At 49.6% G+C, this 26,407-nt stretch overlaps 1 protein-coding gene and 1 long non-coding RNA gene across 3 annotated transcripts in view; one reads left to right on the forward strand and one right to left on the reverse strand.

The window, feature by feature from the left end:
• The window catches only part of rspo2 (R-spondin 2), a 155,241-nt gene that overhangs the window by 11,689 nt on the left and 117,145 nt on the right, over positions 1–26,407 (reverse strand). The window lies entirely within an intron of this gene.
• On the forward strand, positions 3,820–25,121 carry LOC140385973 (uncharacterized). Its single transcript, XR_011933496.1, has 2 exons — positions 3,820–4,249; positions 24,419–25,121. It is a non-coding gene; the product is annotated as an uncharacterized lncRNA (long non-coding RNA).

Raw genomic sequence — 26,407 nt, forward strand, 5'->3', positions numbered from 1 at the left:
ATCTTAACTCCATTGACCTGCCTTTGCTCCAGATCCCTCAATTTCCTTAACCCACAAAAAAACACAGGGTTTTCCAAGTGCATTAGCGGGCATAGGAAAAAGTATTCCTCTTGCCAGCCGCAATGGCAGATTTCCTCACCACCATGTGCTTCGAACTGTATTCATTATTCATTTACGGGGAACACGCTGTTTCACAGGTAGGCTGCATCTGATTGGCCAGCCCCGCCAGGGCCTCAGCCATCTCTGGGCACCATGGCGTACACCTTCTCTTCAGCCGAGGCCGGCTCCAGTGTGAAGACACCTTTCCAAAGGTCCACTCCCAGTCAAGGAATCATCTGATTGCACCTTAGTGCCTTTTTCCACATGGCCCTGGTGCACAACTGGGGGTGTGCATGAATGCTCACCGGCAGCGGCAGAGTGTGTCTCTGTCTGCAGTCTTCCCCGCTCGTAACACCCAACGGAGCCCTTGCTCTGCACCCTCTTCCCTTCCCTCACTGCTGTCCGGCCCCTACCTCCCTGTGGCGCCCTTACCCTGCAGCCCAGTAAAAGCCCTTGTGTGGTGGCTGTAGAGACTTTGCCCGTAAGACCCCCCGAAACTGATGCACTGCGGCCTGTGAAGCCTGGATCTGATTCCCATGGCTGCTGCTTGATGCAGGTGTGCAAACTAACCTTGGAGGCCCAGCCACAGTGCTGCGATCCTGCAGGTTAAATCCCTGCTGTACATAGGGCGGGGATCTCGGGCACGTCGCGCCCCGCCGGCAGTGGGACTCTCCGGCAGTCGGCTAATGGGGTTTCCCATGTGGGCATGCCCATCCGCGGGCGTGAGTGTGCTGCCGGAGGGTCCCGCCGACGGAGATTCCAGCTCATGTTGGTTTATTTCCACACCTGGGTGTGTTCTTAGTCCAGCGGGGGGAGGGGGGGGGGAATGATTCTAGCAAAAGGCATCATTATGAGATCTATATTTATGCTAACCACTTTTGCCAGCAAGAGACGTGGCCCACCATCGAAGCGTACAAACGTTTGCTCGGTTCACGTCATCGTAAAACCAGTTTTGGGCCTTCCCCCGAGATTTAGCTCTCGCGCCCGCCCTGACGCCCTGACGCCCTTCCCCAACCGGGAGCAGAAATATCTCAGCCTCAAGTCTCCATCCTGAAAATCTGCAGCCAGGTCAGGCTGACAGAAATCAGGGAACTGCCTTCGCATCGACGCCCTCATCCAGCGCACAAATAAAAAAGAACATTTTCCAAGGACTGGATATTAAAGTGGATTCTAAGTGCTGGATTCGATTTAAGGTTTGACAGGCCATTAACCACAGGATGTTTAAGAATTCTTGCTTGAAATTACGGTAATATTAAAATTTCCAATCAAAAAATTGAAGCTAAGTCCATTCCTCATTGGACTGGTTGCCGAGACCAGTTATGATATCAAAATAAACATTTTACAAGCACTGTGAGCAATAGGGTCTAAATCCAAATAGCAACAATCAGTTTGTAGCAAACTAAAGACTTCAAGCTTCAGGAAGCTTCAGTACAGGGGGAAGTCTCACTTATTCAATATAAATAACGTTCAAAATGAAATCCAACTGAAACATAACACTTTATAAAATAACATTTTAAAATTCAGTATATTTTTCAAAATATATACAATTCCATTAGGAAAGGAATTCTGTTAAGGCAGCCAAGTCTATTTCACTCAGAGTTATTTTTCCTTCAAGGACCATTTCTACTTTGACACATTATTTATTTTACTTCATTCAAACTATTGGATAATTACATTTTTCTTGAAAAATATCACAAAAAATTGACAAACATCAGGAGTGGGCAAGATCCAAAATTGCCAAAATGTGGAATTAAGATCTTAAACATGGCCACAAATTGCCACCATGTTGATAAACTAGCAACGGGCCACAAAAAAAGGTAGCATTTTAAGAGTTAATCGTTCATCGGCGAAGAGACAACTCACCAAAACTCACAACAAAATGATGACTCCGCAGCTGAGGGGGATGTGACACGTCGAGAAAGAGAATTGCTTGCTCCTCCCACGATTCAGACACGCACGCACATCAATCGTCGTCCAAATAAACAGACTCAAGTGTAGTCGTGGCCTTATAAAGGATTAGAACTGCGATCCAGTAAACCCCCCCCCCCCAGCAGCCCCCCCCCCCCCCCCCCCCCCCGGCCCCCCAGCCCCCCTCCCGCATGCTCCTCTTGTGGCACGCACTACAAGGACGATGTGTGCCTGTGTGCCAAATGGATGTTTTTAAGGGTAATACTATCCCTGGCTTTAGTTTCAAATTTTAGCTCACATAGTCCAACAAGAAAGAAAATAGCTTCATCCTTTCGGTCTGCTAATAGACCCCTAGAGTTGCAGAAATGTCTGCACTTTCTAGTGTTACAATAACTCAACACCAATGTGCTTCATGGAATATTTCATTAGTGTTTGGTGTGGAGTTATTAATACTCTCAGTAAGCTTGGGCAGTCATGTCACGCGATTTTTATTTTTTGCAAATCCGACCCATATTCGGCAGTCATATTTTTGGGGAAGGGCGTGTATTAAAGAGAAAGACAGACTGTCGACATTAATGTTACGGGTCAGGAGTTGATATCACACTGGGATTCATAAAAATAAAAGCAGTGTAGGGATCTGTCAAGAGGAAACACTGTCAGGAAACAATAAGGAAATGGATAGAGAGAGAAAGAGAAAAGGCAATACAGTTCTGGGAGTTTAAGGTGGTTGAGAAAGGGAGAAAGAGAGAATGTGCCCAATAGTCGAGCAAAAAGTAAGCAAGAAGCCAGCAGGCACAGCAGGGGAGAGCACATGGATTTGCCTTGCACAACAGCATTGGAAAAATCATTTGCAGCCGTATCGCACGCAATCCATAGCTACGAGACTCAGGAGTAAACTAGAATGGGTTCTGGTAACTTGGAGATTCTGACTACCCCCCCCCCCCCCCCAACAAAGCTTGTCCATCATCTACAGGGCACAAGTCAGGAGTGTGATGGAATACTCTCCACTTGTCTGGGTGAGCGTGGCCCTGATAACATTAGAGCAACTTAACACAACCCAGGACAAAGCAGCCCGCTTAATTTGAACCAACAACTCCATTCGCCACCTTCAATATTCACACCCTCCACCAGCGTTTGCAGTGTATGCATCTACAAGAAGCACTGGAGCAACCTGTCAAGGTTCCTTGAACAGTACCTTCCAAACCTGCGACCTCTACCACTTAGAAAGACTCAACTCGAGCAGCAGATGCTTGAGAATGTCCACCGCTTGGAAATTCCCTTCCGAGGCACACACCTTCCGGAATTATACCGCTATTCCGTCACTGTCGCTAGGTTAAACTTCCTAACAGCACTGTGGATGTATCTGCACCACATGTGTGGTTTCAAGGCAGCCCACCACCACCTCCTCAATAGCAATTAGGGTTGGGCAATGAATGCTGGCCTAGCCAGTGAGGCCCACTGTAGAGAATGAGAAGAGGAAAATAAACTTCCCCCTCTCCATACATGGAAAGGGTCCTCAATACCGTCTTGAGATCACATCCTAGACAATCATATCCATTGCAATATTTTCCAAAATCAATCGTACCGTATGATCGCACAACACTTCAATTTATTACCTACAAGTAGTGGACATTTCACTTACAGCACCCCCCTCAATCCTGTCTGACAGAGAGGAGTTGACATCCCCATGATGGTGACATCACAATAATGTTGACATCACAATAATGGTGACATCACAATACTGGTGACATCACCATGATGGTGAGCAGTGTAGGGATCACCTGATCTCCCAGACTAATGCAAATGGCCATTCCTGCAGGGCCTCCTGTCTTTTGTCTTGGCCACGGCCAGAGATCGCACACTCCATCGAGGCTGGGGCTGAACCCATCGCAGATGATCGGGATGAAGAGGCCCCGACAGCCGCTACAAACAGGAGATAACTTGACCCAAGCACCGACGGAAGCAGAGACACCAACAATTTCAGTAAAGCTGCACCCCAGCCACTCAGTTTGCCACAGCTCTGTGAGGCAGAATCACTTGCACCATCGTGCTTTCTTGAACAGTTTTTCAATATCAGGTCGTGGAGTTGAATAGTGGTGCTCCCACCTTGGAATCTAGGATGTGGCTTCAAGTCTGACTACAGACACTTGGACACAAAATTTTGGCTGACACTCCCACTGCAGCACTGAGGGAGTGCTGCATGGTCAGAGATGCTAAACCGAGGCCTTGTCTGTCCTCTCAGGTAGGAGTAAACAATCCCATGGCCCCATTTTGAAGGAGGACAGGGAGCCTCCCTTGGGCGCAATACCAACATCAGTAAAACTGATTATCTGATCATTTATCGCGTTGCCTTACATTTGCAGGATTCCAATATGTACAAATAGGCTGCTACATTTCCACATTGTAACACTTCAAACATGGTTCATTGGCGGTAAAGAATTTTAGAAAATCCTGAGGTTGTGATTGCAATGTTAGAAATGTTAGTCTATCTTGTGATAGCCTGGCGGAGTCAATGCTCTAACAGTGTGAAGATAGGTGTCTGTGCTGTACTAAAACATTATGGAGAGTATATCTGCACAGCTACGCCTCACACAGACTGCAGTTTTTCTGAATCGGGGGGCACTGTGAGGGAAAGTGAATTTTTGTGCATTAAGATCAGTAACAGCTTGAATTTATGGAGAATTCTAACATGGTAAACATCCAAAGTGCCCCACCTCAGCACGATGAAGCAAATCTGACACTGGACCACGTAAGGGGACAGGTCAGCTGAGGTGGATTTTAAGGCCATTAAGAGAAAGGGTTAGGGAGGGAATCCCAGGGCGTTGACATACACACACAGATACATAGAAGATAGGAGCAGGAGGAGGCCTTTTGGCCCTCCGATCCTGCTCCGCCATTCATCACCATCATGTCTGATCATCCAACTCAATAGCCTAATCCTGCTTTCTCCCCATAGCCTTTGATCCCATTCTCCCCCAGTGCTATATCCAGCCGCCTCTTGAATATATTCAATGTTTCAGCATCAACTACTTCCGGTGGGAATGAATTCCACAGGCTCACCACTCTCTGGGTGAAGAAATGTCTCCTCATCTCTGTCTGAAGCTATTGGTGAACGATTACAAATCAGAGATAGTCAAGAAGCCAGAATGGGCGTCGCAGCGAGATTGCAGAGGATAGTGAGGGTGGAAGAGATTCAAAAACAAACCTGTGGAACAGTGGTTAGCACTGCTGCCTCACAATTCCGACCTTGGGCGAGTGTCTGTGCGGAGTCTGCACGTTCTCCCCGTGTCTGCGTGGGTTTCCTCCGGGTGCTCCGGTTTCCTCCCACAGCCCAAAGACGTGCAGGTTAGGAGTGAATTGGATGTGCTAAATTGCCCCTTAGCGTCCAGGGATGTGCAGGTTAGGTAACGGAGATAGGGAGGGGGGGGGGGGGGAGAACCGGGCTTGGATAGGGTAATGGTTCGGAGAGTCGGTGCAGACTCAATGGGCAGAATAGCCTCCTTCTGCACTGCAGGAGTTCTAAGATTCTTGTATGAACACAATGTTAGAACTGGACTGCAAGAATTAAAATAAAAAGTTAAATAGTAACTGAATTGAAAACGCTTTTTCGAAATGTTGTTAGCTGTTTGTCAGAAACTGTAAAACTCCATGGCTGGTGTTCTTAGCTAGGAAAGTCGTCAGCAGGAGAAACCAATCCTGATAGAGACAGGAATACGTTCATGAAATACCAAAGGAGGCGGCTGCGCTGGAGATAATGAGACAGACTTCACGTGACATTCAGGAGTTCTGCACTGCCTGGGTTCGGCTTGTTACAATTTGATTTTCCATATGTACGGACAGGAAATCAGCACAGCCTTAACCAAACTAAATCACATCCTTCAGGAGCTAGACAAGGCCTCATGCTTTCCATATAAAAACACCTGAAAATCAGAATTTTCTTTCATGACTTGATATGCCGCAGACCCACGGAGGTTAGGAGTTCGGAACAATTAAATAAATTCAATGTGCATCTCTACCACCAATGGATCAAAGCCCAGTCGCTGAACTAATCAACTGGACAAGACAATGTTTCAATCCCCACCTTTGAAAAGATATTGGAATTCCTGAAAATCTGAAAAGCCTTAAGCCATGGTCAGTTAGGGGAATTTCACACAATTGTTGGCCATTCTTTGCCCTAGACTCCATCATTTCAAACAATCAAGCAACTAAATCGACAACTTACGCCCCGGCAGATGTTCACAACCCCCAATGCTCCCACCATCAAGACAGACTTCAGTTCTGGGATTTTCTTCACTGATCCCACCTGCAATCAGTCAGGCTACTGACCCCCCTGACCCCCACTGTCCTTTAGTGACCTTCCTGACCCCCACTGTCCTTTAGTGACCCCCCTGACCCCCACTGTCCTTTAGTGACCTTCCTGACCCCCACTGTCCTTTAGTGACCTTCCTGACCCCCACTGTCCTTTAGTGACCTTCCTGACCCCCACTGTCCTTTAGTGACCACCCTGACCCCAATTGTTCTTTAGTGACCTTCCTGACCCCCACTGTCCTTTAGTGACCTTCCTGACCCCCACTGTCCTTTAGTGACCTTCCTGACCCCCACTGTCCTTTAGTGACCACCCTGACCCCAATTGTTCTTTAGTGACCTTCCTGACCCCCACTGTCCTTTAGTGACCACCCTGACCCCCACTGTCCTTTAGTGACCACCCTGACCCCCACTGTCCTTTAGTGACCTTCCTGACCCCCACTGTCCTTTAGTGACCTTCCTGACCCCCATTGTCCTTTAGTGATGACGCCCTGACCCCAACTGTCCTTTAGTGACCACCCTGACCTCCACTGTCCTTTAGTGACCACCCTGACCCCCATTGTCCTTTAGTGACGACTCCCTGACCCCCATTGTCCTTTAGTGACCACCCTGACCTCCAGTCCTTTAGTGACCACTCCCTGACCCCCATTGTCCTTTAGTGACCACCCTGACCCCCATTGTCCTTTAGTAACCACCCTGACCCCCATTGTCCTTTAGTGACCACCCTGACCTCCACTGTCCTTTAGTGACCACCCTGACCCCCACTGTCCTTTAGTGACCCCCTGACCCCCATTGTCCTTTAGTGACCACTCCCTGACCCTTATTGTCCTTTAGTGACCACCCTGACCTCCAGTGTCCTTTAGTGACCACCCTGACCTCCACTGTCCTTTAGTGACCACCATGACCCCCACTGTCCTTTAGTGACCACCCTGACCTCCACTGTCCTTTAGTGACCACCCTGACCCCCACTGTCCTTTAGTGACCACCCTGACCCCCATCGTCCTTTAGTGACCCCCTGACCCCCATTGTCCTTTAGTGACCACTCCCTGACCCCTATTGTCCTTTAGTGACCATCCTGACCTCCACTGTCATTTAGTGACCACCCTGACCTCTGCTGTCCTTTAGTGACCATGCCCTGACCTCCATTGTCCTTTAGTGACCACCCTGACCCCCATTGTCCTTTAGTGACCACCCTGGCCTCCACTGTCCTTTAGTGACTCCCTGACCCCCATTGTCCTTTAGTGACCACTCCCTGACCCCCATTGTCCTTTAGTGACCACCCTGGCCTCCACTGTCCTTTAGTGACTCCCTGACCCCCATTGTCCTTTAGTGACCACTCCCTGACCCCCATTGTCCTTTAGTGACCACCCTGACCCCCATTGTCCTTTAGTGACCACCCTGACCTCCACTGTCCTTTAGTGACGACTCCCTGACCCCCATTGTCCTTTTGTGACCACCCTGACCCCCATTGTCCTTTAGTGACCACCCTGACCAACCATTGTCCTTTAGTGACCACCCTGACCCCCATTGTCCTTTAGTGACGGCTCCCTGACCCCCATTGTCCTTTAGTGACCACCCTGACCTCCACTGTCCTTTAGTGACGACTCCCTGACCCCCATTGTCCTTTAGTGACCACCCTGACCCCCATTGTCCTTTAGTGACCACCGTGACCCCCATTGTCCTTTAGTGACCACCCTGACCCCCATTGTCCTTTAGTGGCCCCCTGACCCCCATTGTCCTTTAGTGACCACCGTGACCCCCATTGTCCTTTAGTGACCACCCTGACCCCCATTGTCCTCTAGTGGCCCCCTGACCCCCATTGTCCTTTAGTGACCACGCCCTGACCCCCACTGTCCTTTAATGACCACCCCTGACCCCCATTGTCCTTTAGTGACCACTCCCTGACCGCCATTGTCCTTTAGTGACCACCCTGACCTCCACTGTCCTTTAGTGACGACTCCCTGACCCCCATTGTCCTTTTGTGACCACCCTGACCCCCATTGTCCTTTAGTGACCACCCTGACCAACCATTGTCCTTTAGTGACCACCCTGACCCCCATTGTCCTTTAGTGACGGCTCCCTGACCCCCATTGTCCTTTAGTGACCACCCTGACCTCCACTGTCCTTTAGTGACGACTCCCTGACCCCCATTGTCCTTTAGTGACCACCCTGACCCCCATTGTCCTTTAGTGACCACCGTGACCCCCATTGTCCTTTAGTGACCACCCTGACCCCCATTGTCCTTTAGTGGCCCCCTGACCCCCATTGTCCTTTAGTGACCACCGTGACCCCCATTGTCCTTTAGTGACCACCCTGACCCCCATTGTCCTTTAGTGGCCCCCTGACCCCCATTGTCCTTTAGTGACCACGCCCTGACCCCCACTGTCCTTTAATGACCACCCCTGACCCCCATTGTCCTTTAGTGACCACTCCCTGACCGCCATTGTCCTTTAGTGACCACCCTGACCCCCATTGTCCTTTAGTGACCACTCCCTGACCCCCATTGTCTTTAATGGTGACTCCCTGACCCCCACTGTCCTTTAGTGACCATGCCCTGACCCCTACTATCCTTTAGTGACCATGCCCTGACCCCTACTATCCTTTAGTGACCACTCCTTGACCCCCATTGTCCTTTAGTGACCACTCCCTGACCTCCACTGTTCTTTAGTGACTACCTGACCCCCACTGTCCTTTTGTGACCCCCTGACCCCCACTGTCCTTTAGTGATGCCCTGACCCCCACTGTCCTTTAGTGACCATCCTGACCTCCATTGTCCTTTAACATTTTATCTTGATGAATGGTCATTGTTTCATGTACAAGAACTGTAGTCTTAATCAGTGTGCATACTCAGTGAGATTCTTAATTGAAAATGTCTGCCTCAGGAGGCAGCCTCTTGGCATAGTCACATGAGAATGGAAAGCCAATGTGTAAATCAGACTGGTTACATTTCAAAAGGATACAACACTCCCTTTTCAATCACGTGTTGGACAATCTTTCCTTTTACTCTGAGCATGCTGCCCTTTGTCTGCAATTGTTGCACTCTTTTGGTTTGGAATGTCTCTCTGCAAAATATATCCCCTGGTCTGCTCTATCATACATGTGCTCTACCTGTTGTTTCACATCTTCTGCAATTTTCACATGCGTCTATTGCTTTCTTTAGTGTCAGTTTGTCATTGTTCAGTAAGCTTGCTCCCACTGAGGCGTCACTAATGCCTAAGAGCAATCCATCTTTAATCAGGTCATCTTTTAGCTGTCTGAATTCACCTGAATTCCAGCTGCATTACTGTGTGACGTAACTTAAATGATCGTGTTTTCACTCTGAACTCTAGTGTTGAATACATAACATTCATATGTAACTTACACTCAGTGTTCAAAATATGCACACAAGCCTTTCAAAATCTCTGTCATCTTTTTTCTTTGCTTGTCTGTTGACCTGGGCTTAAAATGCCTGCCTCCAGAGGCAGCCGCATGGCACAGTCACATGACTATGGAAGGTCGATGTGTCAATCAAACTGGTTAGATTTCAAAACCCAATAAAGCACTATGGAGAGTTAAGGCCACATACAAAGTTTAACTACATATTCCTGGAAACTACATATAACTTAAATGCAGTGTCAATAGTTCCTGGCATATGGCTTTAGGATTCATCCTTAACAAAAGGAATACAGTGCTTTGCAAATGGTTCAGTCCCACAAAATGAAAACAGAGCAAACTTACAAATAATGTATTGCCGCTGTGTAAAAACCACTTGTACAAAAGGCCACATTGGTTCCACTGACTGTGGGACCTTTCCCCTTAGCCAAGTAAGGTTGAGATATTGGACTAGTGAGTGAACAAATGAGAAAGAAAGTATCAAGATGTTTGCATCATCCCATGTGCTGCCTTGAACTAAAATAGAAGAGTTTACATCAACTGGGCAATCTGACTGCAGACGTCAAATATAGTCCATCCCATCTTGTGTGGCCCAGAGATCATAGACATGGGGCGAGATTCTCCACTCCCGCACCGGTTGGGAGAATCGCCTTGGCCGCCAAAATTTCCCGGGACGCCAGTCCGACGCCCTCCCGCGATTCTCCCAAGCGGCGGGAACGGCCCCGTTGAGTTCCGCGGGCCGCGGGCCGGAGAATCACCGGAGACACCCAAAATGGCGATTCTCCGGCACTCCCGCTATTCTCAGGCCCGGATGGGCCGAGCGGCCAGGCCAAAACGGCGGGTTCCCCCTGGCGCCGTCCACACCTGGTCGCTGCCGTCGGGAACAGCGCGAGAACACTGGGGGGGGCGGCCTGCGGGGGGGGGGGGGGGGGGTTCCTGCACCGGGGGTACCTCAAATGTGGCATGGCCTGCGATCGGTGCCCACCGATCGTCGGGCCGTCCTCTCTGAAGGAGGACCTCCTTCCTTCCGCAGCCCCGCAAGATCCATCCGCCATCTTCTTGCGGGGCGGACTCAGAGAGGACGGCAACCACGCATGCGCGGGTGACGCCAGTTATGCGGCGCCGGCCGCGTCATCTATGCGGCGCTGCCTTTACACGGCGACAAGGCCTGGCGCGGGTAGATGACGCGGCCCCGATCCTAGCCCATTGTTGGGGCCTGAATCGGTCAGGATCGGGGCCGTTTCGCGCCGTCGTGAACCTCGACGGCGTTCACGACGGAGTGGGCACTTTGGCGCGGGAGTGGAGAATCCCACCCCAGGTTTCTCCAAATATGACACAACCGTAATGACCAGTATACCTGACAGGTCACTCTTGCTTTGGCAATGTCCGGGATTCTTACTTCATGAAATATGTAATAAGTATGCAATGAGAGACTGGAGGCATGTTCAGAGTGAGAGAACAGCATGAAATAAAGGTTCAGTCTCTATTGTTTCATGATGTTAACACACAGCTTGCATACACACAGCAAATGGCAACCAGATTTCTGGGAAATGGCTGCACCATTGGCAGCTTGCCGTGTCTTTGGCCATTCTAGACTTCAGGAATTCTTTCCCTGAACCTCTGCAGCTCTCTCTCCTTCTTGAAGAGCTTTCTCAAAACCCGCCTCTTTGAACAGGCCTAGAGTTACCTCTTCCCAATGTCATTTTATTTGTTGCAGAATCCATTTTTGCTTGGCAGCACTCTCGTGAAGCACCTTGTGATGTTTTCCCACATTAAGAGATTCTATATCAATACCAATTATTTCTCCATGGAGTTCTTAAACTTCAATAATGGGTCAATCTGCAAAATCTATTGCCACCTTCCCCACTGACAATATTTTACACTCTCTGTGAATGGTGCAGTAGCCTAAACTGCACTCTGCTTATTGAGAGTCCTCTACGCTGGCAAACCACCCCACCCCGGTAAATGTTGTACAATGCCCATGTTCTGGAAAAGGAACCTGATCTGACCCTTACCAGAGCGTACAGTTTTCTGCACAGCTCATCAACACCAATGTACCATTGACATTGATTGAACTTCCTTGACGAGGAAATATTTGTAAAATTGCTGAAACAGAAGCGAATGATGGTGACAGCACCCCATAGGGGGATACTTAAAAAAAAAAAGAAGTGACATGGGTATGACTACTGATTACTCAGAAATAAGTTATGTAGACCTATGGTTAGGTCCATTAGCAAAATCTGCATTGCATTGGCTTGGCAGAACATGGTATCCAAATATGTGACAAATCTGTTTCCGTGTCCAATTATTCAATTCAGAGTCTATTGAGGAATGAGATAGAGAAGTCCTTCAGTCAGGAGCGAGCGGGCAGGCCACTCTTCATACTTTTCATGTTCCAATTGCGATTGAGCACATCGATCAAGAAATCTAATGTGGCTTTTTTTAAAAACTATCAAGAGATGATTCAGTGGTGAATGTGGCATTTACCCAACTGTTATAACCTGCCTACTTACGATTGGCTGGGGACTAATGACTATCCCACAATCCTATGGGAGTATGAACTTCCCCAATGAGGGGGGCGGAGAAACTCCTAGTATAAATAAGCTGGCCAGTTCAGGAACCAGCAGGAAGGAGAAGGTAGCAAGGGAAGTTACTGCCACTGTTATGTATATATTGTTATAGTAAATAAACGTTATTATTTTGTATCCTTAAAACTCGTGCTGGATTCTTCGTGGCCCTATACAAAACTGGCGATGAAGGTAAAAGTGAATAGCTGTCTACACTGCTGAAGCCACCTCCCTGGATTTTTGTTGGATACAGGTTGGAAGTTGTTTTCTATTATACCATGCCTCTGTACGGACGTTTGGATGTTTTTGATGCTGCGCTGGAACACAATGGATGCGTTACTATTTCCGGGCAAACAATATCACCGAAAACGAGCGCCAGGTGGTCATATTGCTCACCGCCTGCGGGCCGCATACGTTTGGGGTGATTAGGAGCCTTACGTACCCAGCTGCGCCGGACACCAAAACGTTTGACGAACTTGTGAATATAGTGGGGCAACACTTTAACCCAACCCCGTCCACGATAGTCCAGCGTTACCGGTTTAATACCGCTGAGAAGACCCCTGGAGAATCCCTTGCCGATTTTTTATCCAGGCTACGCGGGATTGCGGAGTACTGTGACTATGGTGAGACCTTGTCAGAAATGTTACGCGACCGTTTGGTTTGCGGTATTAACAATGCAGCAACCCAGAGAAAGTTGTTAGCGGAGCCAACATTGACTTTTCAACAGGCAATACAAATAGTCTTGTCCCGAGAGAGCGCAGAGCGAGGAGTACAGGAGCTACAGGGAATGGAAGTGCATGCCTTGGGGCGCAACCCTTTCCGCCCAAAAACGTCCCCCCGCACCCCTGCGGTACCTTGGGCGAGGCAACGACCGGACCGACGCCAGTGGCCGTCGGACATTCCTTCCCGAAGGGAGCCTTCTCCAGAGCCAATGGATGAGGAGCCATGTCCGTGTCAGGCTTGTAGGCGCCGACCCCGTCGCGGACAGCGGTCCTGGGGACGCCAGAGGCGCCGTCGTTCCAACAGAAACTGGGACCAGCCCAGAGGCCGTACCTTCCATGTGGATGAACCTGCGGCGACCACTCCTGAGGACGTGGAGACGGAGGACGACTGCCTGCAGCTGCATTGTGTGGCAGCTCCCCGTGTGGCCCCCATTAAGGTGACAGTACAGGTCAATGGCCACCCGCTTGAGATGGAGTTGGACACTGGCGCAGCGGTCTCCGTGTTCGCCCAGAGGACATTCAACCGCATCAAGCAGGGTATACAGACCCTTACATTAACTGACTCACAGGCCAGGTTGGCCACCTACACGGGGGAACCACTGGACATTGCAGGAACTACAATGACCCCTGTTGTCTATGGACGCCAGGAGGGGCGTTTCCCACTTATCGTAGTGCGTGGCTATGGGCCCAGCCTGTTGGGTCGGGACTGGTTGCGCCATTTGCGGTTGCAATGGCAGCACATCCTCCAAACAGTTTCTGGAGGGTTGACTGAGGTGCTAGGACGATACCCAGAGGTATTCCAGCCTGGTTTGGGGAAAATAAAAGGGGCCGTAGCCCGTATCCAAGTTGAACCAGGAGCCACGCCGCGCTATTTCCGGGCGCACCCAGTGCCTTACGCTTTGCTCGAGTAGGTAGAAGAGGAGCTCACTCGTTTGGAGAGTTTGGGTATTATCAGGCCCGTCCGTTTTGCTGACAGGGCAGCACCAATTGTACCAGTAATGAAGCCAGATGCCACAGTTCGCTTGTGTGGCGACTATAAACTTACAGTGAATACAGTTTCCCGACTCGATCGATACCCAATGCCTCGCATAGAGGATCTCTACGCGAAACTTGCAGGTGGACTCTCATTCACAAAATTAGATATGAGTCACGCCTACCTGCAGTTGGAGCTGGACCATGCCTCCCGACCATATGTAACAATTAACACACACCGGGGCCTGTATGAATATACACGGTTGCCCTTTGGAGTATCCTCTGCCTGCGCAATTTTTCAACGTGTTATGGAGGGCATTTTGAGAGGTTTACCACGTGTGGCTGCCTACCTAGATGACGTGTTGATTACAGGGACGTCGGAGCAAGAGCATTTGGAAAATCTGGAGGCTGTCCTTAAACGCCTTTCGGAGGCTGGAGTCCGTTTACGTCACACAAAGTGCGCATTTCAGGCAAAACAAGTCTACCTAGGTTATCGGGTGGACTGCGAGGGTTTGCACCCCGTCGCAGAGAAGGTGCGTGCAATTCAACATGCCCCCACCCCGACTGACACTTCGCATCTTCGTTCTTTTCTCGGTCTCATAAACTATTACGGGAAGTTCCTCCCCAATCTGGCAACTACGCTGGCCCCCTTACACCTGCTGCTAAAGAAAAATCACACCTGGGTTTGGGGTCAGCCGCAAGAAACCGCTTTCCGGCGGGTAAAGCAACAATTGCCGTCGTCTGGGTTACTAACCCACTATGATCCGGGAAAGCCTTTGTTCGTCACATGTGATGCATCCCCGTATGGTATTGGGGCCGTCCTGTCCCACAAGATGGAGAACGGGGCCGAGCGACCGATAGCTTTCGCCTCCCGCACATTGACTGTAGCGGAGAAGAAGTACGCGCAGGTCGAGAAGGAGGGCCTGGCAGTGGTTTTCGCGGTGAAACGCTTCCACCAGTACGTGTATGGCCGCCATTTCACTATCGTGACTGATCATAAGCCTCTGCTGGGACTCTTCAGCGAGGATAAGCCGATACCGCCCATTGCTTCCGCACGGATCCAGCGCTGGGCTTTGTTGCTTGCTGCATATGAGTATTCTCTGGAGCATAAACCAGGTGGAAAATAGCAAATGCCGACGCACTGAGCCGATTGCCTTTATCGACCGGCCCCATGTCGACCCCCACGACCGGTGAGGTGGTTGCAACCCTAAATTTTATGGACACCTTGCCTGTCACGGCATCACAGATCCGTGAGTGGACCCAGACGGAGCCAGTTTTGTCAAAGGTTCGGCACATAGTCCTGTATAGTGGGCAGCATAGACAGCTCCCAGGCGAGTTGCGGGCATTTTCCTCCAAGTTGTCAGAGTTCAGCGTGGAAGACGGCATCCTCTTGTGGGGGACGCGTGTGATTGTCCCGGAAAAAGGCCAGGAGCTGATATTATCAGACTTGCACAATGGGCATCCGGGCGTGACCAAGATGAAAATGTTGGCCCGGAGTTATGTCTGGTGGCCAGGTCTCGACACCGACATTGAGAAGGTGGCCCAAAACTGCTCCATTTGCCAGGAGCATCAGAAGCTTCCGCCGACCGCGCCCCTACATCACTGGGAATGGCCAGGGCGGCCTTGGGCACGCTTACATGCAGATTTCGCAGGCCCTTTTCAGGGATCCATGTTCCTTCTACTAATTGACGCCCAGTCCAAATGGTTGGAGGTGCATAAGATGCAGGGGACAACGTCCTGCGCAACAATTGAAAAGATGCGTTTATCATTTAGTACGCATGGCTTCCCCGAGGTGCTGGTCACGGATAATGGCACTCCATCCACGAGTGAGGAGTTTGCTAGGTTTACAAAGATGAACGGCATCCGCCATATCCGCACTGTCCCTTACCACCCGGCTTCAAATGGGTTGGCAGAGCGTGCAGTGCAAACATTCAAAAGAGGCCTAAAGAAGCAGTCTTCCGGATCAATGGACATGAGACTGGCTCGCTTTTTGTTTACGTACAGGACCACCCCCCATGCAGTGACTGGGGTAGCTCCCGCAGAACTCCTAATGGGCCGAAGACTTCGCACCCGCTTTAGTATGGTCTTCCCGGACATTGGCGCAAAAGTACGCCGCACACAAGAACGGCAGGGACAGGGATTGTCTCGGCATCGTCCGATCCGGCAGTTTGCGCCCGGTGACCCAGTATTCGTGCGGAATTTTGCTGGTGGTGCCCAATGGGTTCCTGGTGTAATCTTTCGCCAAACGGGCCCTATATCTTACCAAGTGCAAGCCCAGGGTCGTCTCCAGCGAAAACATGTAGACCACGTCCGGTCCAGAATATCATCCCCTCAAAAGATTCCCTGCCCCCGGAGCTCAGTTCAACAGCCGCAAAGACCAGAGACAAGGGAAGGTAGTCCTCAAAATCTTCCACTGGTGCCTCACTCGAAGCCTGCGCAGGTCGTTACGGGACCGAATAGAGATAGAGACGCTGACATGACGGAGGCAGCAGACTCTGACTCCGAGATGGAGACACAGGATGAATCAGAGGGGGAATCCTCGGGTCCACAGGCCGTGGATGTACAACCGCGCCGTTCATCACGGAAGCGCCGGTCTCCGTCTCGTTATACGCCGCCTGATCCAGCGCCGTGTGCAAATGGCGTCCGGCCTGCGGCCAAACGAGTTCGACGCCTTCCTTCGCCAGGGTCTTCGGTGGATTCCTTGGACTTTGGGGGGGTTGGGATGTTATAACCTGCCTACTTACGATTGGCTGGGGACTAATGACTATCCCACAATCCTATGGGAGTATGAACTTCCCCAATGAAGGAGGCGGAGAAACTCCTAGTATAAATAAGCTGGCCAGTTCAGGAACCAGCAGGAAGGAGAAGGTAGCAAGGGAAGTTACTGCTACTGTTATGTATATATTGTTATAGTAAATAAACGTTATTATTTTGTATCCTTAAAACTCGTGCTGGATTCTTCGTGGCCCTTACAAAACCAACCCATGATGTCCTACTCCTTGCATTAATAAATTGGGTCCGAGTGTCTCAATGATTGGAACACAAACCGGGCGTTCAGCCCAGCCAGTCCCTGCTGGCGTTCATGGTCCACCGGAACCTCCTCCCAACCATGCTGCATCTAAACCCATCAAAGTATTCCTCAGCAATAATAATAACTAAAAACAGAAAATGCTGGATAAACCCAGCAGGTCTGGCAGCATCTGTGGAGAGAGAAACAGAGTTAACGTTTCGAGTCTGTGTGACTCATCTTCACGGCTAAAGTGAGGGATAAATGTGATAGATTTTATCCTGTGTAAGAGGGGGTGGAGCAGAGCAGAAGGTCAGAGATTGGTGGGAGTTAGGAGAGTTTGCAACAAAGATGTGTAGGTAATGAGACAGAGGAAGTGTTGATAATCGTGTTAAAGACTATAGCAGGTGCGGATAGTGGCATAAAGGTAAGATAGTAGAATGTGTTACGGGGGAACAAAGGTTAGTGCTCAGTGGAAGCAAAACTGAAGAACAAGTGACAGATGGCCCAGTGGGGGAGAGGGAGAGGGGGTTGCGTTGGGCCAAAACCAATAGCTTTTTTTGGATTAAGAAAGGGGTCAAGCTGGAGACAAAAGGTCACAGTTTAAAGTTGTTGAATTCAATGTTCAGCCCCGAGAGCTTTAATATTCCTCGTCGGTACATGATGTTCTGCTCCTCTAGTTGGCATTGGGCTTCACTAGACGGTCCCTAGCAGGCCAGGGACGGATCTATGGGTACGACAGCAAGATGCTGAGTTGAAATGACAAGCGACAGAAAGGTTGGGGTCGAGCTTGCGGACTGAGCGAAGGTGTTCTGCAAATCAGTCACCCAGTCTGCATTTAGTCACCCCAATGTAAGGGAGACCGCATTGGGAGCAATGAATACAGTGGGCCAGGTTGAAGGAGGTGCAAGAGAAATGTTGCTTCACCTGAAGGGAGTGATATTTTATTGTATTGACTAAAATATTCTTCAATCTGTTTCTGCCTCATCCTTTATCCAGCATCACCTTAATGCATCCACCAGACGTTATTCACCGCATCCATTCCTTTTAGTAGCGAGATTCACATTCTCACTATTTTCATTCAAATGATTGGCTTTAATGACTTTGAATAAAGTGCAGTGGGATGTGAATGAGAATCTGAGCAATGCTTCATTTTGATGGACGTAGAAACGGTGTCAAATTCTACCTTTGCCATCACGAAGAACAAGACTTCAAATTACAAAATATTGTTATCTGTCAGCTGCAATGATCCATAAAGTTTCCACTACGAGCTGAAATCCCGGTCTTGATCCCATACTCAGAATAGGTTAGCAGGGTTAAAATTGTTCAAAAACAGTAGGTCAGGGGTGGCGCAGCGGTTAGCACTGCTGCCTCACGGCGCCGAGGTCCCAGGTTCGATCCCGGCCCTGGGTCACTGTCCGTGTGGAGTTTGCACATTCTCCCCGTGTCTGCGTGGGTCTCACCCCCACATCCCAAAGATGTGCAGGGTAGGTGGATTGGCCAAACTAAATTGCCCCTCAATTGAGAAAAAAAAATTGGGTACTCTAAATTTACAAAAGAAATAGTTCTGTACTCAGTTGCTATTTGCAATTTCTTCTCTGCAAAGTTGGAATCTTTGTCTAATGATTTTAATTCCATTCTCCACGGTTCATTTCTCATAGCAGATTGATTTTTTTAAATGTTAGATGTGTTTTTTTATTCCTCTGACATGTTTATTTTGGAAATAAATCCCGTGTGATGATTCCTCATTATCGCTATGCCAATTCACCCAGGCCCTAGACCACAGAGAATAGCCAGTTCCAGGATTTCATTGTTTGCTGCACTAGAGGATCAAAGACGGTTTCTACTTTCTAATCCAAGCATTTAAAGAATTCTGTAGTTCATATTCTGTTGCTCAATTCTCTCTCCAGCTGCAGTTAAACTGAATGCCACCATCCAATGCCACCGGGTTACACGGTCATCCCCAGTTGTAGTGCTGCGCCACCCTCAACATTGGCACCGGTAGATGTAGCGTGTTCCCTCACCGGCCTCTGCAGTGGCAAACGCTGCCCGTCCCCACCAGCCTGTCCCCGCCATTGGGCCTAGCTCCGGGTGGGGGATTTTCAGCCAACGTACCGGGTCAGTGGGCAAGATTTTCCGTGTCCCTCCCGCTGCGGAGACAGCCGTTCATTGGCCATCGGCCAGCGTCCTCTGGTGCCGCCGTTGTCAACGGGGTTTCCCATTGAATGTCGTGTGTGTCCCGGGGCGGGAAACCCACAGCAGGACTGCAGGATCCCTCCGCCGTTAATGGCAGGAAAATTGCGAACAATAACTTTTCACCAGAACTGGAAAAAGTTAGAGATTTAATTGGTTAAAAGCAATTTGGAAAGGGGGGAGGGGCAGGAGGGTGGGAACGAACAACAAGGAGGACCGGTGTTGTGGTGGGAGGCACGAGAGGTTAAACGACAAATGGGATGATGGTGCAAGGAAAAAGGAGATGGTCATGGGACAAGAAGGATCCAGAGCTGGAACTGGGAAAGAGCAGATTCATCGATAAGAACTGCCGTCTGGGACAGGAGCTACTGCCCAAAATTGTCCAATTCAGTTGTGTGCAGAAGGCTGTGAACTAAAAGAGGGACTGGTGTCTTTCGAGCTGCGTTAAATACGCAAGAGGCCGAGGACTGAGGGGGTAGGAGTGGCTTCGAGATAATGGTCATTATAGTTTTTTTATTCATTTACGGGATGCTGGCTAAGCCATTATTTATTGCCCATCCCTAGTTGCCCTTCAGAAGGTGGTGGTTAGCTGCCTTCTTGAACCGCTGAAGTCCTTGAGGTGTAGATACATCCACTGTGCTATTAGGGAGGGAGTTCCATGGTGAAAGCGCAGCTTTGGTTGCAAGCAGAATCCGGCGTCAGGACTTCACTCGGGAAGAAAGCGAGACTGTGTGGAGCAGCATGGTGTCTTTGGCCTCAGAGAGAGCTTAGTGCTGGCGTGCATTGGATTAGCATCATCCTAAACTTGCAGTGTTGCGGGTGGCGTGGTGACGCAGTGGTTAGCGCTGATGCCTCACGGCTGAGGACCCGGGTTCGATCCCGGCCCGGGGTCACTGTCCGTGTGGAGTTTGCACATTCTCCCCGTGTCTGCGTGGCTCTCACCCCCACAACCCAAAGATGTACAGGGTAGGTGGATTGGCCACACTAAATTTGCCCCTTAACTGGAAAACAATAATTGGGTGCTGTAAATTTATTTTTTAAAACATGCAGTGTTGCTGAAAAGTTAATCACTGGCCAATGGCTCTTTATCCATCAGGGAGGTCCCTCGATGATCGTGAAAGGCTGAGATTCCACTGTAACTACACACTGAATTATTTAGCATTATAAATAGCGCACATCTCTGAGTACAAATAACCCAGCCCGAACGACAAAACAAAAAGCCAGTCATCTCCTGCCGCTCTCTAAAGACAACCTTAAAGTGAGGTTCCAGACTCCGTTTACACAGGCATGCAGTTTATTGCGGGGAATGCTTCACTTTCCGAGTCCCCCTCATCTGGTGTCATCACATCGGGAAAAGGCAGCGGATGTGCCACCAGCCGTTAAAAGCCACAAACCCAAATAGTCATCAGCTGACGGAACATCAATGCACTAAACAACTGGAACAATCCAGTGTCAGAAATACAAACTCAAGCAGATGCACTGGAGTCTTATCCAAGAATGATTGGGTTTACAGGAAAGAATTTGCATAGTTGGGACGTATGTTGGAAACTTGTACACTGCAAGTTTTCACAAACAGCACAGAGGTAAAAAAAAAACACTGTTTCGGCAGAAGGGGTGCTGGATAAGACGCCTGAAGTGGATCGAGCACATAGGTCCCTGAGGCAGAAGCCCAGAGCTGGGGAGCCGCCACGGGCGGTGATCGTGAGGCTCCACAAATTTGTGGAGAAAGAGACGGTTTTGCGATGGGCCAGGGAGAGAGCGTACCTGTGACTGGGAGGGGAACAAGGCCCGGGTTTATCAGGATATCGGAGCCGAGTTAGCAAAGCGGCGGGCAGGGTTCAACAAGGCCAAGGCGGTGCTGTACCGGCCGCAGATCAGGTTTGGGGTGCTCTACCCGGCAAAATTATGGTTGACGTTCAGAGGCCGGTGTCATAATATACACCAGTATATCATGGTACAGACACACACACTGATGGACACACAGCAAGACCAATCAACACAAACACCGCAGCCAATCACCAGTTAGAGCACGCTCACGAAAAAGACAGAGGGCATCAGAGATCCCGCTCATTGGGGATGTAGCGTCCTAGAAGGACAGAGCTTACAGCTTACAGCACAGATCTTCACCAAGTGCTGAGTGCATAGACTGGTTAGGACAGGCATAGGTCTTTAGTTTAATCTAACATCGTGTTAACCCACAGTGAGAGTATGTTCAACAGTTTCTAACTTAATAAAATAGTGTTGCACTATTTTAAGTGTCGGTGGCCTGTATGTGTTCCACGGATCCAGAGCACCCAACACAACAGCCGGGAGTATTATTTTGAGACCCTAGAAGCGGCCAAAGACTTCTTTAAGGAGCATAAACTAGGGGAGAACTGAGTGGACAATGCTTGGGAACCGGGGTGCAGGCACTTTGTAATGGTTGGGAGCATGTTTGAAGTGGGAGTAGGGATTGGGGTATTTTCGTCTTTGTTTGGGGGGGGGTTGCTGTTTACTGTTGGGATTGTAAGGGGTTGAAGGGGTGAAAAGTTTATGGGGGATGGATGTTCCCATCCCCCCCTCCCCCGTTTTATGGGACTGTTTGTGGTTAACATTTGTTTGTTTGCTTTTGGAGAAGGCTGCCTGGATTCGGGGGAAGACTTTGCTTGAATGAGGGAGGGTAAGGCCAGCAGGAGGCCTTCCTCCTTGAGCTGAGGAGTGGAGCAGGGGAAGGGGAAGGTCATTGGGTGGTGCCTTTGGGCAGGGGCAGCTGCGCTAGCAGGTGATGCTGGTGAACAGAAGTGAGGTGGTGGGGGAGAAAGGCGAGAGGGGTGGCCGGGGGAGGGGGGGGGGGAAGGCGGGTGGGGGGAGAGGGGAAAGGGGGGAGGTTGTTGCGATGTGCCATAGGGTGAGAGATGGCATGGTCAGGGGCGGAGAAAGAGGCCACCTGGGATGGGCTAGTTATAGGGTGGAATTAAGGCTGCAGGAGTTAAGTGGTGAAGGTGACAAACGGTTGAGGGGATTGGAGGCGTGTCCGGTAAGGCTGGTAACGTGGAACGTCCGGGGACTGAATGGCCCGGTTAAAGGGTCGCGGTTGGTCACGCATCTCAGGAGTTTGAAAGCGGGGGTTGTCTTTTTGCAGGAGACACACCTCCATGTGAAGGACCAGGTTAGGTTAAGGAAGGGGTGGGTTGGGCAGGTTTTTTACTCGGGGTTTGATTTGAAATTGAGTGGCGTGGCGATTTTAATGAACAGATAAATGGGATTTGAGAGTGCGAAGGAGGTGAGGGATATGGGTGGGAGATATGTGATTGTGAATGGGATATTGGAAGGGGCACCAGTAGTGTTGGTAAACGTGTACGTCCCAAATTGGGATGATGTGGGTTTTATGAGGAGGTTGCTGGCAGCGATCCTGGATTTGGCCATGTACCAGTTGATCATGGGAGGAGATTTTAACTGTGTCCTGGAGCCGAGGGTGGATAGATCGAGCCCCAGGTCGATGGGTAGGGTACGAATGGCAAGGGAGCTGGGAGGGGAGGCAGGGGGGGGGGGGAGGGGGGGGGGGGGGGGGGGTTTATGGAGAGGATGGGTATGGTGGATCCATGGCGCTTTCAGAACCCAGGGGGAAGGGAGTATTCCTTCTTTTCACACATCTATAAGGTGTATTCGAGGATTGATTACTTTGTAGTGAGTCGGGAGATTTTGGTTGGGGTGAAGGGGGCAGAGTATGTGGGGATAGTTATCGCGCACCATGCGCCCCACTGGCTGGAGATTCGGTTCAGATCGGGACAAGAGCAGAGGCCGGGGTGGAGGTTTGACTCAGGGTTGTTGGCGGATGGAGGTTTCTGTGATAAGGTGCGGGTGGCGGTTAAGGAATATGTGGAGTTGAATCAGAATGGGGAGGTGTCGGCGGACAGTTTTTGGGAAGCACTGAAGGTGGTGGTCCGGGGGGAAATTATTTTGTTTAAGGCTCATACGGATAGGGAGGAGCATGACTGTGTCATGAGCGAGATGGTGGGGGTGGACAAGGAATATTGGAGGGTGCCAGGCCACCATGGGGGCCCCCCCTGGGTTGGATCCCCACCCGGGTTGGATCCCCACCCCACCTCCCCGAGGACCACACCAGCCGACTTACTGCCAGATCCCGCCGTGTGGGACCATGTCCAATCCACGCCGACGGGACTGGCCAGCAATGGACCAGGGCCCAGAGAATTCCCGGGGGGGGGGGGGGCACTGCCAATTACCCCCGACCGGCGTGGCGTGAACCCCGCCCCCGCACGAAAACTGGCGGCAGAGAATACGGCAGCCGACGTCAGGACGTCAGGATTCGCGCCCCCCCCCCCCCCCCCCCCCCCCCCCCCCCCCGGGGGATTCTCCGACCCGGCGGAGGGTCAGAGTATCCCGCCCCAGATATCCAGCAGGATGTGCTGACATTGGTGATGACTCATCTTGATGGACTTGGCTGGAGGCCAATGAGATGTTTACCTTTCTGGGTTCTTAGCTGTTAATCTATGCTGATTGGCGTTGATCGTTCTGGAATGTTCTGTCAAGGAGAGGAAGGCTTCATCTGGTTTTTAATTTTGCTTTGAACTCAGAGCCGAAGGAGGCTCTTTTGAATTTCTCTCGCCCTAAAAAGGGTAAATCTCTCTCAAACGCCCAATTAAAGTCCTCAGCCAAGCTGGTAGACATAGTGTGACTGGACTGGACACCAAGTAAGAATAAGATCCAAGCTGAGAGCTGGGTGTGAGGGGAGACAAGGAATCTTAAGGATCCAATCCAGCCATTAACTGAAAGCAGGGTCAGTTGTTAAAAAACCCTTCTTGCAATCTCATGTGGAGAACTCTGTTTTTTCTTCCGAAAGGCTGTTAGTCATTCTGGTGGAGTTGGAAACAGAACGAAATTAAACAGACCTGAGGTGGATCCTTCAAGTGAAGGCCTAGGTCAATAAGAGAGTAAGTGACTCCCAAGAGGGAATCCCACAGTCTGGGGATTCAAACTGAATGTTGCAGCCAGAAGATCCCTGTTAGCCATCCAACCGATCGTTCTCAATAACTCCGCGTCCTGGAAGGGCAGTGAGCTGAAAAAACAGCTTCAATGTCCGAAGCAAGGACGCTCATCTTCCATCTCACTTTAATTCTCTTTTATCCTCCCCCCCCCCACTGCATGTGTACGTCTTGTGTGTGTTTAGGTAGAGGATAGGAGGGTAAAAGGGAGGGAGTAGATGATTAGTAAGCCGTTATTCTATTATAAGTATTGCATGCCTTATCTCTATTGTTGTTGTGTTTCATGTACAGATCTGGTGCCTGTAAGTCATGGAGGCAGTCGAGGGCCAAAGATCTCAGAAACCTTATATGAATTATTGGTTAATTCATTTGTGTTGGGCCTGTGGGGCTGTAATTGACCATGCACTTGCCCAGGGTGTCGTTACAAGTCGGATTTAAACCTGCAACTTTTTGACTCAAGAGGAGAAGGTGCTGGCCACAAAAAGGGCAGTCAGCAGCCACCAGCCAGGCCAGGAGACATCAAAGAGAAATGAATACTTGGATTATCTCTGTTGAAGATGCTTATCCATTTATTCAATTTGCCTACTTGCTGGGACCAGTCAAAGTCAGCATGATCCTCACCAGATGTAGCATTGCCCGTTCGTTGGCAATCGCATGAAGAATTAATCTTTGCTCACTTTACTTCACAAAGCTGATGGATTGTACTTCAGTGAACATAACAGACTGCTGGCACAGTTAGGTTTTTGGTGTGAGGTAAAACAGGTTGATGCTTCATTCAGGAATTCACAGGTAAAATTAGTGCGGCAAAGGCAACAATGTACAGTCAGATTTTCACTCCTTGCTCTCTTTTCAAAACACAAATAGGGAATTAAAATCAACTGATCATAAAAACCTGACAAACGCATTGGAAAAATTGAACTGGCAAGCTCTCAAATAATTAAAACGCATCCAAGATTAGTGTTTTATAAATAAAGGACGAAGCATTCCTCGATAATTCCAGTGTGGTTATTTCAGAGTCACAATAGGAAAACTGGGAATTTATGGATTTTTCTGGAGTGTGCACACCGTTAATTTATCCTTTCCCTATATCCTTCAGATCGAAGTACTTTTACCCTGCAAATTGTCAGGAATGTGAGTTGATACTGCCGTTGTGAGGGTAATGGAACATCTGAGAGCTCAGGAACAGAGCAGATGAGCAGTCTCTCTATCTCATAAGAACATAAGAACTAGGAGCAGGAGTAGGCCATCTGGCCCCTCGAGCCTGCTCCACCATTGAATGAGATCATGGCTGATCTTTTGTGGACTCAGCTCCACTTTCCGGCCCGAACACCATAACCCTTAATCCCTTTATTCTTCAAAAAACTATCTATCTTTATCTTAAAAACATTTAATGAAGGAGCCTCTACTGCTTCACTGGGCAAGGAATTCCATAGATTCACAACCCTTTGGGTGAAGAAGTTCCTCCTAAACTCAGTCCTAAATCTACTTCCCCTTATTCTGAGGCTATGCCCCCTAGTTCTGCTTTCACCCGCCAGTGGAAACAACCTGCCCGCATCTATTCTATCTATTCCCTTCATAATTGTATATGTTTCTATAAGATTCCCCCCTCATCCTTCTAAATTCCAACGCGTACAGTCCCAGTCTACTCAACCTCTCCTCACAATCCAACCCCTTCAGCTCTGGGATTACCATAGTGAATCTCCTCTGCACACCCTCCAGTGCCAGTACGTCCTTTCTCAAGTAAGGAGACCAAAACTGAACACAATACTCCAGGTGTGGCCTTACTAACACCTTATACAATTGCAGCATAACCTCTCTAGTCTTAAACTCCATCCCTCTAGCAATGAAGGACAAAATTCCATTTGCCTTCTTAATCACCTGTTGCAGCTGTAAACCAATGTTTTGCGACTCATGCACTAGCACACCCAGGTCTCTCTGCACAGCGGCATGTTTTAGTATTTTATCATTTAAATAATAATCCCTTTTGCTGTTATTCCTACCAAAATGAATAACCTCACATTTGTCAACATTGTATTCCATCTGCCAGCCCCTAGCCCATTCACCTAACCTATTCAAATCCCTCTGCAGACTTCCGGTATCCTCTGCACTTTTTGCTTAACCAATGGTGGATTGGCTATGATAAATTGCCCTTAGTGTTGGGTGGGGTTACTGGGTTATGGGGATAGGGTGGAGGTGTTGACCTTGGGTCGGGTACTCTTTCCAAGAGCCGGTGCAGACTCGATGGGCCAAATGGCCTCCTTCTGCACTGTAAATTCTATG

This window comes from Scyliorhinus torazame, chromosome 11, assembly GCF_047496885.1.
Source record: "Scyliorhinus torazame isolate Kashiwa2021f chromosome 11, sScyTor2.1, whole genome shotgun sequence".
Lineage (NCBI taxonomy): Eukaryota > Metazoa > Chordata > Chondrichthyes > Carcharhiniformes > Scyliorhinidae > Scyliorhinus > Scyliorhinus torazame.